Genomic DNA, 19,565 nt, shown 5'->3' on the forward strand with positions numbered 1-19,565 from the left:
TATTTTTGGCCGTGGGAAAAAGTCAATGACTTTAGATAATGATATATTGAATCTGAGTTTTCAGTAATATTCACAGATTTTAGAGAATTACTTACCAGCTCTTGGAAGACATCACTGCACTTAAATCTCAATTTATGTCCATACCAAATTTTACTGAGTTGTAGGTCAAACCAGGAAATACAGAACTACTTAAACATGCATATATCTGCAACTTCTTTCAAATATTAATCTTTAAATATTCCTAACATTATTGCAAAACAGTGTTCACATTCCAGGTATCAAAATACAATTCGTTTTATTTCATAATAAAGAATCTTGATTTCAGTAAAATAAAATAAAAAAGAAAAAGAAAAATTATTTGTATTTTATCCGGGACATATTTGCACATTTGCATCCCTAAACTGAAAACCAAAACAGATTTCATTTATAAAATTACACTTATGAGTAGTACTAAAAGATAATAAGTGACTTGTTTTATGTTATTTATTTTTCATGATCTGCAGTAGTGTTTTCCTAAATTGTACTTGTGTGTGTGTGTGTGTGTGTGTGTGTGTGTGTGTGTCTGTAAGTATGTAAGTGTGTATATCTATTTATTGAGGGATAAATCATACATATGCAGTATGTGCACATAATAGGAAAGGAAGGGAACAGTTAAAAAGCCACTATCCACATATAAATATTATTATTTAGGAAAAAACTATGATTCCCTATATAAAGTATTGATAAAGCCTAATTCAATTTCTAGAATTTAATAAACCTGACCAATGTAAAATATAGTCATATTTTAATGAATGAAATTTTGATTTTAATACTCCTATTCAAATTATAGATACACATTATGATGATTTTACAGCATTTTACTACTTACTACTTTAGAAAGATTTAGAAATAATACCTTTCATTTTTTAAGCTTTATACAAATAAAAAATGAGACAGAAAAGTGAGTTCCATAAACTATTAATTTATTCATGCATTTAAAATATATTACTGAGTTACCATTATGAACCAGGAATTATTTTAGCCATTCAGTTTACACAGGGGTCAAAACAAGAATTTCCACTTGTGAAGATCAAGTTCCAGTCAGTGAGAATTCCAATAAATAATAAATATAGCTCATAAGTTTATTTTACATGTAAAGGATGGAAAGTTATTTGCAAGATACATCAAAGAATAGGACAGTAGTTTAGGGGAGGGGATAATGAGATTTTAAGTACGCTGTTCAGGGGTTGGTCTCTTTTAAATGGTGACATTTGACAAAACACTGAATTTGACATATCAATATGGAAATAAGACTCTGATATTACATGGAGCTAACAGCTTACTTGATATACCGAATATCATCAGTTGATTCAAACAAATAAATGGCCATCTTGTAAAACAAGCCCATTTCAAAAGTTGGTTGAGAATCTATTCATTTTAATTGCAAAATATTCATCACTCTCATTTTATTATGTTTCTAAATATAAATGAGTTTGAGATTTGCACTACTACTGCATTTTAGCTTTTTTTTTTTTTTCTAATTTAGGGGGGAAATGTGTTATTCATGATGGAGCATGAGAATCACAGTTCCACCAGTGATTTCATTCTTTTAGGATTCTTTTCTTCTTTGCATTCAAGTCCAGTTTTGTTCTCCTTTATATTAATCATTTTTTTATTATGGCTATTACATAAAAAACAGTCATGATCCTCCTTATCCACAGGAACTCAAGACTCCACACTCCAATGTATTTCCTGCTCAGCCATCTGTCTTTCATGGACATTTTGCATATTTCCAATATTATTCCAAAAATGTCAGGCAGCAGAACTATTTCATTTGCAGGTTGTGGCTTCCAGATATTTCTTTTTTTTTTTAATTTTAATTTTTTATTTTTTATAAACATATATTTTTATCCCCAGGGGTACAGGTCTGTGAATCACCAGGTTTACACACTTCACAGCACTCACCAAATCACATACCCTCCCCAATGTCCATAATCCCACCCCCTTCTCCCAAATTCCCTCCCCCCAGCAACCCTCAGTTTGTTTTGTGAGATTAAGAGTCACTTATGGTTTGTCTCCCTCCCAATCCCATCTTGTTTCATTTATTCTTCTTCTACCCACTTAAGCCTCCATGTTGCATCACCACTTCCTCATATCAGGGAGATCATATGATAGTTGTCTTTCTCTGCTTGACTTATTTCGCTAAGCATGACACGCTCTAGTTCCATCCATGTTGTTGCAAATGGCAAGATTTCATTTCTTTTGATGGCTGCATAGTATTCCATTGTGTATATATACCACATCTTCTTGATCCATTCATCTGTTGATGGACATCTAGGTTCTTTCCATAGTTTGGCTATTGTGGACATTGCTGCTATAAACATTCGGGTGCATGTGTCCCTTTGGATCACTACATTTGTATCTTTAGGGTAAATACCCAATAGTGCAATTGCTGGGTCATAGGGCAGTTCTATTTTCAACATTTTGAGGAACCTCCATGCTGTTTTCCAGAGTGGCTGCACCAGCTTGCATTCCCACCAACAGTGTAGGAGGGTTCCCCTTTCTCCGCATCCTCGCCAGCATCTGTCATTTCCTGACTTGTTGATTTTAGCCATTCTGACTGGTGTGAGGTGATATCGCATTGTGGTTTTGATTTGTATTTCCCTGATGCCCAGTGATATGGAGCACTTTTTCATGTGTCTGTTGGCCATCTGGATGTCTTCTTTGCAGAAATGTCTGTTCATGTCCTCTGCCCATTTCTTGATTGGATTATTTGTTCTTTGGGTGTTGAGTTTGCTAAGTTCTTTATAGATTCTGGACACTAGTCCTTTATCTGATATGTCGTTTGCAAATATCTTCTCCCATTCTGTCAGTTGTCTTTTGATTTTGTTAACTGTTTCCTTTGCTGTGCAAAAGCTTTTGATCTTGATAAAATCCCAATAGTTCATTTTTTCCCTTGCCTCCCTTGCCTTTGGCGTTGTTCCTAGGAAGATGTTGCTGCGGCAGAGTTCGAAGAGGTTGCTGCCCGTGTTCTCCTCAAGGATTTTGATGGATTCCTTTCGTACATTGAGGTCCTTCATCCATTTTGAGTCTATTCTTGTGTGTGGTGTAAGGAAATGGTCCAATTTCATTTTTCTGCATGTGGCTGTCCAATTTTCCCAGCACCATTTATTGAAGGCTTCCAGATATTTCTATACCTCACCCTCCTGGGTGGTCAGTGTCTTTTCCTGGAAGCAATGACTTATGACTGCTATGTAGTCATCTATTATCTACTGCATTATCCAATTTTTATGAGTGACTATGTCTGTATCCTCATGGCTGGAGGGTCCTGACTTGTTGGCACTGTCAACTCCATAGTCCTCACAGCTTATGCCACCCACTTTCCCTCCTGTGACTCAAGAGTCATCGATCACCTTTTCTGTGAAGTACCTGCCATGTTGAAGTCCTGTGTGGACACAATGAGGAGCTTATGTAAGTGCCATATTTTTTCTGTTTACCCTTGTCTCCTTAATCTTTGCTTCTTATGTCTAAATTCTCCTTACTATCCTTCAAATGAAATCATCAGAAGCACCAAAAAAGTAATTTTCTACCTGTTCCTTCCACATGATTTTGGTCACAATGTACTATGGGTCATTTATTTTCACATACATGAGACCCAAATCATACCACATTTGTCGCAGCCGGCATGACAAATCGACCAGGAATGTGAGGGTAAGAGGATGGTGAAAAGAAATTAAGAGACAGAGAGATGGGGGCAGGAGGAGCACCAAGGAGGATGTCTATCCAATAGTGCCAAAGTTTATTTTGCAGAGTTCTGATTTATACCACACAGTAAGGGAATCACCTCCTGTACATCTGGTGTTAGTTTCTATTTTGGCCTGAGAGTAGCTGGCCATGCAGAGGTATCAGACAGCCTGGACCTTCGTGGTTTGGACACTTGGGCCATAACTCAATATTCACAAAACACAGGAGCCTAATTAGCTTAGTCTTGAGACAGCAGCTGCAATGGCAACAAGCCAAACCTCACAATGTTCTCATAACAATCACCAGGGAGACACGGTAGCACTCTAGCTTGCCACCTGTGAATGTCCTCGGTTGAAGAGGTTCCCAAGAACTGTTGATCTATTGGGTTGACCCCTTCTAGGCAGGAGGTCCCCAACACACATTCTAGGCCAGGACAAATATTTAGCAATATTCTATATCATCCTCACATGCACACTGAACCTTATCATCTATAGCTTTAGGAATAAATATGTTCTGGAGGTAATGAGAAATATGCTCTAAAATAACTTTCTCCATTAAAGATAATAAGAAAAATTCTTGTGTTTTCTAAATATTCAATACTTAATTTTATCCATTATTTATATGTCTGGAAAGAAAAATCAATGTTTGTATCCATTAAGAGTGGAAAGTGGATATTCCCAAAACCCTGCTGATAATAAACAAATTTTATAGGCATTTGCTTTATACATACATACATCTAAAAATGTATTTTTGCTTCCTACTAAAATTCTAAATAGCTTTAAAAATTGACTTTTACACTACAGTAACATTTTATGGTATCTATTTATCATTTTTATCTTATTAAACAGTAAAAATTATAATGCCAATATTGCAACAGTTGTCAAAAATTCATAAAAAATATATGCAAAGTGGGTGTAGGTGTGAAAAACACAAAAACTTCTATTTATAAGATACATAAGTTAAAAATGCGTAAGTACTGCAATATAATCAACATCATGATAACTATAGTTAATAATGTCCTATTGTATATAAAGAAGTTAGTAAAAGATTAGGTTTTAGTTCTCATGGTAAGAATATAAATTGTAACTATGAATGGTGATAGGTCATAACGAAATATTGTGAAAATCATTTTACAATATGTAAATATATCAAAATTTTCTGTGGTAAACCAAAGAATGGTACAATTAAATCAATTGTATTTCAGTAGAACAGAAAAAAAATCAATGAATGTATCTTTATTACTTAATATTTAAGTGTGAATTATTTATATTATTAAATATGTATTTAATATAGTAATTCATTTTGTAATACATTCAACATACTCCATGCATTGAACACTAGTTAGTTAATAATATTCCTAAGAATAACATTCACTAAAAGGTATTTAATAAAGCATTCAGTTTTATTAGTGTGGGTTCTAAATAGTGTAAACATTTCATTTTTGAAATCCACAATCCACATTTTCTGGCACAATGATATGAGCAAGTACTGCATGTGATAATTGCCATACATCAACTGCATCCTTGCCCTAGTACTCTTGTATCTTTTATTTATGTTTTTATTGTGAGTATCTGAGCAAGAGGGCTACACTTATGTACAGTGAAAGTGATGTAGAGAAGGATGAAAAACAGTCTAGCGGGCAGAGGCAATTTCTATTCTTGCTCCCTTTCAAGCTTAATTTAAAAGGAGTTTGGGAAACAGAATATCAGAAATATATTAAATCTCAAACCAATGCAACTTCATGCATCACTCTGTCCTCACTTGCAAGTTTTTAAAAATAAACCATGAGAGACTATGGACTCTGAGAAACAAACTTAGGGTTTTGGAGGTAAGAGGGGTGAGTGGTTAGGTGAACCTGGTGGTTGGTATTAAGTAGGGCATGTATTCCAAGAAGCATTGGGTGTGGTGCATAAATGATGGATTTGGAACATTGAAAAAATAAAATTAAAAAAATTTCAAAAGCTTCTGCACAGCAAAGGAAACAGTCAAAAAAACAAAGAGGCAACCCACGGAATGGGAGAAGATATTTGCAAATGAGAGTACAGACAAAAGGTTGATATCCAGGATCTATAATGAACTCCTCAAACTAAACACACATGAAACAGGCAAACATCAAAAAATTGGCAGAAGATATGAACAGACACTTCTCCAATCAAGACATACAAATGGCTATCAGACACATGAAAAAATGTTCATCATCACTAGTCCTCAGGGAGATTCAAATTAAAACCACATTGAGATATCACCTTACACCAGTTAGAATGGCCAAAATTAACAAGACATAAAACAACATGTGTTGGAGAGGATGTGGAGAAAGGGGATCCCTCTTCCACTGTTGGTGGGAATGCAAGTTGGTGCAGCCTATTTGGAGAACAGTGTGAAGATTCCTCAAGAAATTAAAAATAGAACTTCCCTATGACCCTGTAGTTGCACTCCTGGGTATTTACCCCAAAGATACAGATGTGGTTAAAAGAAGGGCCATCTGTACCCCAATGTTTATAGCAGCAATGGCCACAGTCACCAAACTATGGAAAGAACCAAGATCTTCTTCAATGGACGAATGGATAAGGAAGATGTGGTCCTTATACACTATGTAGTATTATACCTCCATCAGAAAAGAAGAATACCCAACTTTTGTAGCAACATGGACGGGACTGGAAGAGATTATGCTGAGTGAAATAAGTCAAGCAGAGAGCGTCAATTATCATATTGTCTCACTTATTTTAGAAGCATAACAAAAAGCATGGAGGACAGGGTTGTTAGGAGAATGGAGTTGGGAGAAATTGGAAGGGGAGGTGAACCATGAGATACTATGGACTCTGAAAAACAATCTGAGGGGTTTGAAGTGGCATGGGTGTGGGAGGTTGGGGTACCGGGTGGTGGGTATGATGGAGGGCACGGATTGCATGGAGCACTGGGTGTGGTGAAAAAAAATAATGAATATTGTTTTCTGAAAATAAATAAATTAATTTATAAAAAAAAACAACTAAAAATAATTTCCAAACTCCACTTGAAATATCCACTTTTTATCACTTTTTGAAACCTTTGTTACTGAAGTGAGAAATATATAAACAACAACAACAACAACAATATATATATATATATATATATATATATATACACATTAATTGTGAAAAAAAACAAAAGTGATGACCCTTTGCTAGAAGCAAACACATAGTATTAATAAATGAATCCTAACAGTTGTATCTAGTTTTACATTCACACACAGATTTATAATTATAAATCTGTTATCATTTCATCTTTAAGAATATTGTAAGCAAATAAGGTTTCTATGAAGAACTAATTCAAATGCTTTTATCTTAACAAAAGCTACAGTACATTTAATAAGGTAATCATTTTATTTATTTTTTACTAGAAATTGAAACCTTTATTGATATGGCAATGAGAATATAGCAGAAACAAGTAATAACCATTGTATTAAATAATTAATTAATGAAGGAATTGTCTAAAAGTCATAAAAAAAGGCAGGAATTCCCCCTGATTACTACTAGCATCCAACCTTGTTATGGAAACTATAGTCAGTGAAAAATGGGATAAAATGGAATAAAATATACATAGATTTGAAAGGATGATGCAAATATAATTATTTCCCAAGGTACATTTTCATACAGAGAAAACCCAAGATAATAAGCTAAAATAATATTGAAACCAATACGTATGGTCAGTAAAGTGTAGAGAAAAAAATAGGTAAGAAGCCCAATTGCTTTTCTTCACACATCAATTGTCTGTTAGAAAATTTAATGGAAAGGAGAGCCATTCATGATACAGTGAAATCATTAAATACAATATACTTAAAAAGAAATGTGAAAAATCTTTTTGAGGAAACCTAATTTCCCTGATAAAAATAAAGAGATAAAAGACAAATAGGTGAAGAATGAAGTAGCAGTGGTCAATGACTTAGGTTACTCTGGTAGGATAGGTTTTACCATATATCTCACTAGCTAAATGAAAAAGCAAATAACAGCATAGGGTTCTATATAATGTGATCAGAAAATCTCATTAATGTGGCATCAAAATTCCAGATTCAATAAGTTTCTGAATCATTTAACAATGTTCAATACCTTGTAATACATAAAATTAACTAATTTTATTGAATAAATATAATATATATAATATATAATATAGATTATATATATACCACAAATATATACTGTGTGTTCTTCATTCCATTGATTCAGTCATTCACTGATAGACATTTAGGTTGTTTCTATTATCTTGGCTGCTGTGTATAATATCACAATGAATATGGGTGGGCTATATCTTTGAGATTTTGATTTCATTCTCCTTTGATATATGCCCAGAATTGGAATTGCTAGATAATAATAAAGTTCTAATTTTTTATTAATTTATTTATTTTCAGCATAACAGTAATCATTATTTTTTACCACACCCACTGCTTCATGTAATCCGTGCCCTCTAAAATACCCACCACCTGGTACCCCGACCTCCCACTCCCCTGCCACTTCAAACTCCTCAGATTGTTTTTCAGAGTCCATAGTTCATAGTCTCTCATGATTTACCTCCCCTTCCAACTTACCCCAACTCCCTTCTCCTCTCTAACTCCCCATGTCTTCCATGCTATTTGTTATGCTCCACAAATAAGTTTAACCATATGATAATATGGTTGGGGAAAATAGACAGAAAGCAGCAAAAGAATATTCTTACACCATGCACAAAAATAAATTCAAAATGGATGAAAGACATAAATGTGAGACAGGAACCATTGAAATCCCAAGAACACAGTCAACATCCTTTTTTGCATTGGCCTTAACAAGTTATTACCAGAAATGTCTCCAGAATCAAAGTAAACAAAAGAAGTGTTGGGAATTCATCAACATATCTTTCTTTTTAATTAATATAGACATTCATTGCTAAAAAAACATAGCTCTTACAATTGTTTTGAAGAGGTTCCTGGGTGGCTCAGTTGGTTGAACCCTTTGGTTTTGGGTTCTGAGATCTGGCCCCTGTTGGTTAATTTTCACCTATCTGAAATTTCCAGCCTTACTCCTGCTATTATTTCTAGTTTCATGCAATTGTGGTTAGAAAAGTTATTGGATATGACTTCAATCTTATTAAATTTATAAAGATTTTTAATCTATAATACTATCTGTCCATAATATTCCATGTGTAATTGTTAAAAACTATCTTTCTGTTTCCATTGAATGGAACATTTTGTTTATGGCAATTATGTCCATTTTGCCTCAAGTAATAAGTCAAACAATTCCTTGTTGATTTTCTGTCTGTGTGTTATTGTTAAATTGGGGTATTGAAGTGCATTAATATCACTGTATTGCACAATTTTTTAGTTCTTTAATACATTAGGCTCCTCTATGTTTGATGCATCTATATTTATTATTGTTATATTTTCCTGATCAATTGACATTTTTTAATCATTATATAATGTCCTTTGTCTTTTGTTACTATTTATGGCTTACGGCCTCTCTTCTCTTTTATAAGTATGGTCACTGCTGTTCTCTTTTGGTTTCTATTTTCATGAAATGCCCTTATCCATCCTTTCACTATTATACTACATGTGTCTATTTTTTAAAGTTCCTACTTTATTAATCCTTTCAAGAAAAATCTGTACAATCATGACAGATTAAATCCCTGAAGAATTATTCCTTCTTTTGTCCAATCTCCAGATCACTTTTTGCCAACGTCATCATTGACGTTTGCAATGCTAAAATTTTGTTTCTTCATTCCATTCTTGTGTTCCTGTTGCTGTTTTCTTGAGGTCTTTTCTCTCTTATATAGGCCATGTCTTGCAAGTCTACATCTGGATGTCTAGGTTCACTTTCCTTTCTTCCTTCCTTCCTTCCTTCCTTCCTTCCTTCCTTCCTTCCTTCCTTCCTTCCTTTCTTCCTTTCTCTCTCTTTCTTTCTTTCTTTCTTTCTTTCTTTCTTTCGCTGGGGTTTAATTTTCTTGGCACAATCCAAGGAATCATAAACTAATCCAAAGCCAGTTGTCTTGCCACCACTGAAAGGAATTCTGAATCAAAATTCAAAGATAACTGATGTAGTCTTTGTGCATTTTGGCTATATTCTCACAAATTTATCTTTTAGGTAGTGTTGGCTTCTGGAATAAAGTACATCAATGACCTTTTTTTTTCTGCCAAAGTATTCAGTTGCTCATGAACTTCCTGGTCTGGGTAGTTACTGTGTCATTCGTGATGGCAGCCAACCTTCAAACACGGGGAAAAGAACATATATGCATCTTTATTTTTATTTTTAAGAGTTATTATTTACTTATTTGACAGAAAGAGAGAGAATAAACAAGGGGGGCCCACAGACAGATGGAGAAATGGGCTCCATGCATGGCTGGATCAAAGGGCTTTGGGATCAAGACCTGAGCAGGAGACAGACACTTAACGAATGAACTGAACCATCAAGGTGCCCCTGTATGTCTTTTTAAAGTTGAATAATTCTTCTGTAGGCAGCATATATATAGTCCTTGTTACTCCTCTTGTTTTTAAATCTGTATGACAAAAACAACAACAAAACAAAAAGAACAAACAAAAGGAAACCACCAAATCAAATAAAAACAAAAGAAAACATCTGTATGACCACACTATGTCCTTTGATAAGTTAATTTAATTCATTTATATTTAATTCATTATATTTAAAGTAATTTTCAATAGGTAAGATCCTTTATAGATCCTCAATATCAGCCCTTTGTCTGTATTGTCATTTGCGAATCTCTTCTCCCATCCCATGGGTTGCCTCTTTGTTTTATTGACTGTTTCCTTTGCTGTGCAGAAGCTTCTGATCTTGATGAAGTCCCACAGTTCATTTTCACTTTTGTTTCCTTTGCCTTTGAAGAGATGTCTTAAAAGAAGTTGTTGTGACCAATGTCGAAGAGGTTACTTCCTATGTTCTCCACTAGGATTTTGATAGATATGTATTTCTCATTTATTTTTGTGTATAGTGTAAGATAATGGTCACGTTCCATTCTTCTATACATAGCTGTCTAGTTTTCCCAGCATCATTTATTGAATGTCTTTTATCCACTGAATATTTTTTTCCTGTTTTGTCAGAGATATTTGACCATAGGGTTGCAGGTCCATATCTGGACTCTCCACTCTATTCCAATGGTCTATGTGTCTGTTTTTGTGCCAGTGCCATGCTTAGTGATTGCAGCTTTGTAGTAAAGCTTGAAATCAGGTAACTTGATGCCCCAGCTTTCTTTTTTTGTTTTTAACATTTCCTTGGAGATTCTGTGTCTTTTCTCATTCCAGAAAAATTTCAGGATTGTTTGTTCCAATACTTCGAAAAATGCTGCTGGTTTGTTTGTTTGTTTGTTTGTTTTGTTTTGTTGTTCCATATGGCACTGAAGCTATAGGTTGCTCTCAGCAGCATAGACAAGTTAACAATATTTATTCTTCTGATCCATGAGCATGGAAAGCTTTTTCATCTTTTTGTGTTTACTTTAATTTCCTTCATGAGTGTTCTGTACTTCCTAAAGTAAAGATACTTTACCTCTTTGGGTAGGTTTATTCCAAGGTTATCTTACAGTTTTTGGTGCTATTAGAAGTGGAATATAATCTCTAATTGCCCTTTCTATGGTTACATTGTTAGTTTATACAAAGAAAACTAATTACTGTACAATGATTTTATATCCTGTTATATTACTGATTATTGTATGAGTTCTAGTAATTGGGGGCTGGACTCTGTTGGATTTACCACATAAAGTCATGTCATCTGTGAGGAGAGGACGTTTGGCTTCTTTTTAGCCACTTTGAATACATTTTATTGCTTTTTCTTGACAGATTGCTGTTGCTAGGACATCTAGTACTATGTTGAACAAGAGTGGTCAGAGTGGGCATTCTTTTTGTCTTCCTGATCTCAAAGGGAAGGCTGTTAGCTTTTCTTCATTGAGAATTAGATTTTCTGTGGATTTTTCACTGGTGGGTCTTATGAAGTTGAAGAATATTCCCTCTAGCCCTGTACTTTGGTGAGTTTTAATCAGGAAAAGATGCTGTATTTTGTTAAAAGCTTTTTCTGCATCACTTGAGAAGACCAAATGGTTCCTTTTCCTCTTTTATTGATCTGTTCTTTCACACTGATTAATTTGTGAATGTTGAACCACCCTTGTACCGAGGGATGAATCTCATCAGGTCATGGTGGATAATTTTTTTAATGTACTGCTGGATACTATTAGCTAGGATCTTGTTGAGAATTTTGGTGTCTATATTAATCATGGATATTGGTATGATATTCTCCTTTTTCATGGGGTCTTTGACTTGTTTGTGGAACAGGGTAGTGCTGCCTTCATAGAAAGAGTCTGGAGACTTTTCCTATGTTTCTATTTTTGGAAACAGCTTCAGGAGAATAGATTTTATTTCTTATTTGAATGTTTCATTGAATTCCCCAGGGAATCCATGAAGTCCTGGCCTCTTGTTTTGTGGGTGTTTTTTGATCACTGCTTCAATCTCCTTACTAGATATTAGTCTTTTCAGGTTGTAAATTTCTTTCTGTTTCAGCCTTGGAAGTTTATAGGTTTCCAGGAATGCATCCATTTATTCTAGGTTTCTTATGTTATTGCCATATAACTGTTGATAATAATTGTGATTTTTTCTATTTCCTTTGTGTTATTTGTGATCTTTCCCCTTCCATTCATAATTTTATTAATTTGGGTCCTCTCTCTTTTCTTTTGTATTAGTTGACCAGTGGTTTATTGATCTTATTGATACTTTCAAATAACCAACTTCTGGTTTTATTGATGTGTTCTACTGCACCTCTAATTTCTAACTCATTGCTCTCTGCTCTAATATTGATTATTTCCCTTCTTGTGCATGGAGATAGTGTAAATTGCTGTTGATTTTTCAGTTATTTAGGGCATGAAGGGAACTTGTGTATTCTGGATTTTTCAATGTACTTGAGTAGGCTTGGATAACTGTGTATTTCCCCCTCAGGACCACTGTTGCCATATTCCATAGGTTTTGGGCTAAAGTGTCTTTATTCTCATTGGTTTCCATAAATTCTTTAAGTTCTTCTTTGATTTCCTGGTTGATCCAAACATTCTTAAACAGGATGGTCTTTAGCTTCCAAGTTTTTGAATTCCTTCCAAAATTTTTCTTATGTTTGAGTTCCAGTTTCAAAACACTGTGGTCTAAGAATATTCAGGGAGTAATATCAATCTTTTGGTACACATTGAGTCCTGACTTGTGACCCAGTATGTATTCTACCCTGGAGAAAGTTCCATGTGTGTTCAAGAAGAATGTGTAGTCTGTTGTTTTAGGGTGGAGTGTTCTGTATATATCTATGAGGTCCATCTGATTCAATATGCCATTCAAAGCTCTTCTTTTTTTGATTTTTTGCTTTTATGATCTGTCTGTTACTGAAAGTGAAGTGTTAAGATCCCCCACAATTAATGTTTTCATATAAGTATGACTATTTTGATTAACAGTTGGGTTAAGTAGATGGCTGCTCCCATAGTGGGGGCATAAATATTTATGATGGTTTGATCTTCTTGGTGGAAGATGTGATGTAGTGTCTTTCTGTGTCTCTGACTACAGCCTTTACCTTAAAGTCTAATTTATCTGATATGAGAATCACTACCCCAACTTTCATTTGAGGCCCATTGGCATGAATGATGCTTATCCATCCCTTCATTTCAGTCTGGATATATCTTTAGGTTACACATGTGTCTCTTTTAGACAGTATATGGACGGGTCCTGTTGTTTTATCCAGTATGCAACCCTGTTCCATTTTCTGGGAGCATTTAGGCCATTCACATTGAGAGTGATCTTTGAAAGATAAGTTTTTATTGACCTCATGTTAACTGTGAAGTCCTTGTTTCTATAGATCGTCTCTGTAAATTTCTGTTCTATGTCACTTGGGCCCTTTCTTCTTTTATGAACCCTTCCCCTTAATATTTCTTGTAGTGTCAGTTTGGTGGTTATACACCCTTTTAAACCTTGTCAGTCTTGGAAGATCTTTATCTCTCTATCCATTTTGAATGTCAGCTTTCCTGTATAAATTATTCTTGGTTGCATGTTCTTCTTATATATTGTCCTGAACATATTTTGCCAGCCCTTTCTGGCTTGCCAGGTTTTGGTGGACAGGTCTGTCGCCCTCGGCCCGCAAGAACTACAATCAGCCTGGTATGGTGTTAATGCTTCATCCGTTTATTTCATCAACTTCCTTAGCTTATATGCAGCAGCGTGACCAATAAGGGGCCAAGCAATGGGGAGGGCCAATGAGAGTCCTATTACTATGCTGATTAAATTTAAAACAGCCAATAACTATATCCTCCTTTAGGCAGGCTTCACCAGAACGTCCGTTGTTTACTTGCAGCATATTTTGCTGGCAGTGAGCCAAGTGCCATCTTGTAATGGCGGGGACTTTCCCGGCCAAAGGCAGTCCCTGACATCTCCCCCTTTTTTGTTTTATGGCAGAGATCGTGCCTGACTTAGTTCGTCAGTAGCAGAAAACATCCTTACCCATCATCAGACACAAGATATCAATGATCTCTGTCCTGTCTTAGGTTGGTATGTTTCTCTACTGATCTTACCCATATTTGACTACTGATCTAGCATGCTTAGCCATATCTGGGGAGATGTCCCAGCCTCTATTGACATAAGGGCTTGTACTATAGCTCGGCTCTGCTCTCGCTACTGTGTTCTCCATTGGTGAACTTTTCTGAATAGAAGCAGAATGACAATAAGAAGGAGGACAAGAAGACCAATTGTGCCAGCCCATTGTTTGGTGAACTGGAACATATTGCAGAATGTTTGAAATAGCTCTGGGAGGGAAGCTGGTTGCACATGCGTACTATTTACTCGAGTTATCTCAGCCAGAAGGATTCGTGTGAAATTTTGAAAATCGTCAGACCAAGCACCCTGCAAATACTGGGAGAGCTGTTGGGAGGGATTCCTGGCCTTATTAAATTGAGAGAATTTTACAGGGGTAACACAAAGGGCGGGGTAGGGAACGAGGCAACCAACACTCATAATATCTGCCAGGATGTCTACTTGTTCTTGCAGTAGGTCCACTCGTTGATTGAGAATTAATAAACCAGCCTTAAGGTGGGCATTCAACTGCGACTGCGTTTGTAAGGCAACTGTGGTACCCTCAGCTAAAGTATTTAAGACCTCTGCGGAGGCTGCAACAGTGGCTATTATGGAAGCAGTGATTCCGAAGTCTCTTTTTTGTCGTGAGAGAAGAACTATGGATTCATCATCTGTAATAGAAACAGGGACTGGAATGTTAGTGGGAATATGCATGACAACAGCAGAGCGAAAGTTGGTACCGTTCCAGCATTGGGATAAGGAGCAATTGTCATTTGAGCAATTGAGATGATTATCATTGAGATTGCTGCCATTAAAGAGGAGGAAAAGAAAAGGAGAGGCTATGCAAACAGGCGTTGGGGAGAAGGTTATATTTTGATTGCAATTGTTCACTTACTGCAGGTTACCGGCTGCGGCATTGCACCAAGCAACATCTTGAGAGTGTTCTTGCCATGCTGTCTTCCATACCAAGTATTGTCCCCCAGAAAGTGCGGCCCTTGCTAGATTCCCCCAGTCTTCTGTAATTAAGTTAATTCCTGCTATAGACTCCACTAAGGAGATAGTAAAAGCCACTTGAGGGCCATACTGCATAACTACTCCCTTCAATTGCTTGACTAACTTAAAGTCAAGCGGCTGGTGGTATCATTGGTGATTTTGGTCCTCTAAAACTGGGAAAGCTGAGGTGAGACCAGCTTCTTTCCATTTAGTTGTCCAACTCTCACTAGTAGGTGCATGACAACCACATATATCCTTATTCGTACAAGTGTTATACGGTGGTGGGGCTCAGGTTTCTGCCCCACCTTTTGCTCTAACTCCTCCCCTGACATTTCCTCTTCCTCTTCGCTAGAACTGTTTCTTTCTGAAGCACGAGATGACCATTCTTCTTTAACTTCCTCAAGGGCCTCAGCTCCCTCCTGAATAGCTGACTGACATCTCAGCTTATGTCTCCCAAGGCATCCTCTGCCCAGAGTCCATATAGCTAATGTTCCGGGAGGCAATGGTTTGCTTTTATCTCTTTTCTTAAGATCCTCTCCTAAATGGTCCCATTGCGGAATATTTAACAAACCCTCATCCAAAAACCAAGGTGCAACGGTTTCCACTGTAGTTAGAAATGCTCTGGCGGTTTTTTATTTCCGAGGTGCACCGTTGGCTTTGAGAAGGTCCTTTAAAGAACCCTCCAATCTAGATTTTGATAATTCAGAACCCATCTGGCCACTTAGGTTAATTAAGAAAATCCCGGCTCTATGGCCGCCCCGCTTCTTGTTGCGGTCTTGTACAATTTTCCCACCACTTTGATCATGGTCCCTTCCCTGCTTACCTGCGGTTTTTCTCCTTGCAAGGTTTACTACTCGTTAACAATTCCCGGGTGCCGGCACCATTTGTCGCCCTCGGCCCGCAAGAATGACAATCAGCCTGGTATGGTGTTGATGCTTCATCCATTTATTTCATCAACTTCCTTAGCTTATATGCAGCAGCGTGACCAATAAGGGGCCAAGCAATAGGGAGAGCCAATGAGAGTCCTATTACTATGTTGATTAAATTTAAAACAGCCAATAACTATATCCTCCTTTAGGCAGGCTTCACCAGAACGTTCGTTGTTTACTTGAAGCATATTTTGCTGGCAGTGAGCCAAGCGCCATCTTGTAATGGGGGGGGGGACTTTCCCAGCCAGAGGCGGTCCCCGACACAGGTCTGATCTTATTCTGATGGACCTTCTTCTGTATGAAAGGAATCTCTTTCAACTATCTGTCCTTAGGAACTCATGTCTACAATTATGCTTCATGAATTTCACAATCAAGTGTCTGGTGATTTTTCTAGATTCATTGATCTTGGGAGGTGACCTTTCTGCCTTGAGGACATGAACACTTGTTCCATTCCCCTGATTGGGGAAATTTTCATCCAGAATCTTTGAGTATATATTCTAGTCTTCTCTCTTTCTCCACCCCCTCAGGCATCCCAATAATTCTGACGTTGGAATGTTTCATGGTGTCATTTTCCCCCTAATTCTCTTTTCATGCCTTCTAAGCTATTTGTTCCAAGCCTCCTCCTGATCCTTCTTCTCTATCAGTTTGTCCTCTTGAGCACTAATTCTTTCTTCTGCCTCAATTGACCTAGGTGTTAGAGTATTTAGATTATATTGAATCTCTCTGATAGCCTTTTTAACTTCTGCTAGATCTGTTCACACTTCTGCTTTGGAGATTCCATATCATCACTAACTATTTACTCCATAGCCTAGCCATAGTCTGGATAATTGTTACCCTGAATTCCCTTTCTGACATACCATTTATGTCCATATACAATAGTTCTGTCAGAGAAGGCATCATCTCTGAATTTTTCCACTGTTGGGTGTTACTCCTCCAAGTCATTTTGTTTAGAGATGGTTGAGGAGATGTATAGCTGAATATATCAACCACAATCCAGGCAAGCTGCACCCTGGAAAGTTTTGGAACAATTAGTAGTCACTGCCAAAAAGAGGAAAAAAAAAGAAATAAAGAAAGAAAAAAGAAAAAGAAAATAAAGAGAGAGATAAAAAGAAAAAAAAAAGAGAGAACCCAGCCAAAATCAGCCCCAAAAGTAAGATTTATTAGGCATATAATGTAAAACAAACAAACAAAAATACCAACAAAATAAATGCGAAGAAAAAAAAAAAGATGAACCTAACCAAAATAAACCCAACAATAATATTTACATAATACCAGAATAAAATAATATACACCAAAACACTGACAAAAGAATAAGATGAGAGGGCGGTTCTAAATCCTCAATGTGGGTGAGGAAGTTCATTTTGGTTCTTCCTGGGTGAATCTTGATATCTTTGTTAAGGGATTCAATTTTCCATAGATAAAGGGAAATTATAACTGGTTTATATATAGGAGTATTATTGAATAGGGAAAAAGTTTTACCTCGACGTTTATATCTATATATATATTAAAAAAAAAAGGAAAGAAAAAGAAAAAGAAACCCTGGCATATACATGAATAAAGTTCAAGTTAAAAAGTTATTATGGAATATGTTGTACTAAACCTCTAGTTGTAATGGTAAGTAGGTTAAAAAAGTAAAAGAACAAGAACCATGAGAGTTAATTAAACATTGTGTCTATGAAATATACAGGTTTTAGGGCAATACCAGGAGCTTAATATTTTGTTTTCCCCTCATATTGGGGTTTTACAGCTTCATGGGGACCCCGTGGTGGTTGCCTTCTTGTTCTTTTGGCTTGCCATTTGGGGGAGGGTCCTGCTGAGTTGTTCCCCCTTCAGTTTTGCTTGGGTTGTTATGCCCTGCAGGTTCTCAAGGGGATGGGTTCTGTGTAAACTGTTTCTTCGGGCTTTTGTTCTCTGGAGGTTTTTGTTTGGGGTTTTTGATGCTTTTAAGAGGTTCAGTGGAAAGAAAATTGTCTGTGCCCAGATCTCCATCTCAGAGAGAAGACTCAGTCTGTTTCCCTCTTGGTGGTCCAGAGCACACAGCCTCCACCCACCCCCTGCAAACTCCACTGAACAGCACAATCTCCCACAGGTGGTGTGCACCCCAGGGAATGTCCCAGCAGTCAACTGAGGCTCCCGCTTGTCTCTAAACCCCCGTGTCACTAAAAATGCAAGTGATATTGCTACATAGAGTCTGCTTCCAATGGATGCCTTGCTGGAACTGCTGTATCGAGTTCAGGCCCACACCAAGTGTGCTCAGACACAGTGGTCACAAAGGTCACAGGAGTCACCTCTGAGGGATCCCGACCAGAGATTGCATCTGGTTTTCTCAGGCATGGTCTAGGCATGTTCAAACCATGTGGCTGGTCATAGAAGGCTGTAGTTCTTCTATGAGACCACTGGCTGGGGCCCACATGGGGCTCTCTCAGGCATGGGCAGGAGTGTTCCCAGCTAAGCAGTAGTGCTAGCAGTAGAAAGACATGGGCTCAGGGACAAGGGACTGGAGGCTGGTTCTGGAGGTTCTGCTGGACTCTCTCTGGCAAGGGTGGTCACCAACAGAGACCATCATGGGTCTGTGGGCTTAGGTCCATGCCTGCTCCTGCCTGATTATTCCAGTGGACCCTTAAGATCTTTTGCTCTTTTTGAGTGCTTTCAACCAGAATTCAAGTTAATGCTGGTCTCCAATCACAGGACACTTTCATATTGGGTTTTTACTATCAATGGATCACTTCTGGTGGCTCCTTCCCCCTTCTGGTTATCCTCAGATATCAGTCCCAGGATTCCCACTATGGTTTACCTCTCCACTTGTTGGACCCATTATCAAAGGAACAAGACTGAGACAACATTACACAAAGCCTTATTCTATGCTAAGCATTAGAAGTTAGACTGATCGGTCAGGGAAATGGGGCTGAGAGAAAGTGAAAGTTATGTAAAACTTTATTCTATGCCAAGCATTAGAAATCAGACTAACTGGCCAGGACCACCTTCGAAGAGACCGATGCCCCTTGGTCTTACAGGCTAGTTTTTATAGGGCACAATCGCAGACATCTACATATGTGGCTTTGGCTGATTAGATGTCTCCTACCTGTGTGTTTTAGTAACGGTTACCTGGAATGATACTAGTAACTGTTGAGGCATTTATTAAACAACAAAATGGCCTTGTTTTAGGTGTGTGTTTTAGCAACAGTTACCTGGAACTGATATCAATAACTGTTGAGGCATTTATTACACAATGAAATGTCTACCTAGGCAACATGGAATCTCTATGGCTAAGTAGGCTCAGGCAGGCCCTAGGGGTTTAACATGTTTTAACTTGGAATTGACCCCAACACATTGATGTCTTCTTTTCCTGTAGAGATCCAGAAGTATATAATCTTACATCTCAGGCTGAC

At 37.0% G+C, this 19,565-nt stretch overlaps 1 long non-coding RNA gene and 1 pseudogene across 2 annotated transcripts in view; both read left to right on the plus strand.

Annotated features, from left to right (window-relative positions):
- The window catches only part of LOC309861483, a 547,912-nt gene that overhangs the window by 175,452 nt on the left and 352,895 nt on the right, over positions 1-19,565 (plus strand). The window lies entirely within an intron of this gene.
- LOC309860636 (olfactory receptor 2AJ1-like) lies at positions 1,544-4,263 on the plus strand (annotated as a pseudogene). Its single transcript has 3 exons — positions 1,544-1,833; positions 3,165-3,652; positions 4,151-4,263. The product of its transcript is annotated as an olfactory receptor 2AJ1-like (transcript).

This window comes from Mustela nivalis, assembly GCF_964662115.1.
Source record: "Mustela nivalis genome assembly, chromosome: 3".
Taxonomy (NCBI): Eukaryota; Metazoa; Chordata; class Mammalia; order Carnivora; family Mustelidae; genus Mustela; species Mustela nivalis.